Source organism: Morone saxatilis, unplaced genomic scaffold, assembly GCF_004916995.1.
Source record: "Morone saxatilis isolate NCDOM2014 unplaced genomic scaffold, NCSU_SB_2.0 Contig5, whole genome shotgun sequence".
In the NCBI taxonomy this organism is placed as follows: Eukaryota; Metazoa; Chordata; class Actinopteri; family Moronidae; genus Morone; species Morone saxatilis.
Genome location: NW_023340095.1, coordinates 1,290,992 through 1,291,291, shown reverse-complemented (window position 1 = coordinate 1,291,291; position 300 = coordinate 1,290,992). Strand labels below are relative to the sequence as shown.

Genomic DNA, 300 nt, shown 5'->3' with positions numbered 1-300 from the left:
TATTATATTATTTTATTATTATTTGAACATTAACGGACGGGTAACTGACAGCAGCTAGCCGGTTAGCATGCTAACAGCGGGAACGGTGAATAAAGAGATGACGTCAGTACCTGCTGTGGGTGACGCTGCTGCGCGAGCTCCTCTCACTGACTGTAAACAACAACAACAACATTCAAACTCAGAAAAACAAACACAACCTGAGCTAACAGCGGCTAATGTTGTTAGCATATTCAAACAGGGTCACCTGACCTTTCTCACCGGAAACACAACCGTCATGTGACCGGAAACACGTGTCTCTGA

At 44.7% G+C, this 300-nt stretch overlaps 1 protein-coding gene across 1 annotated transcript in view; it reads right to left on the bottom strand.

The window, feature by feature from the left end:
* Positions 1–244, bottom strand: part of si:dkey-230p4.1 (trichohyalin) — a gene marked incomplete at its 3' end in the record, with an annotated part of 8,399 nt that extends 8,155 nt beyond the window's left edge. The window contains 1 exon segment of the mRNA XM_035676652.1: positions 111–244.
* Between the last annotated feature and the right edge of the window lie 56 nt (positions 245–300).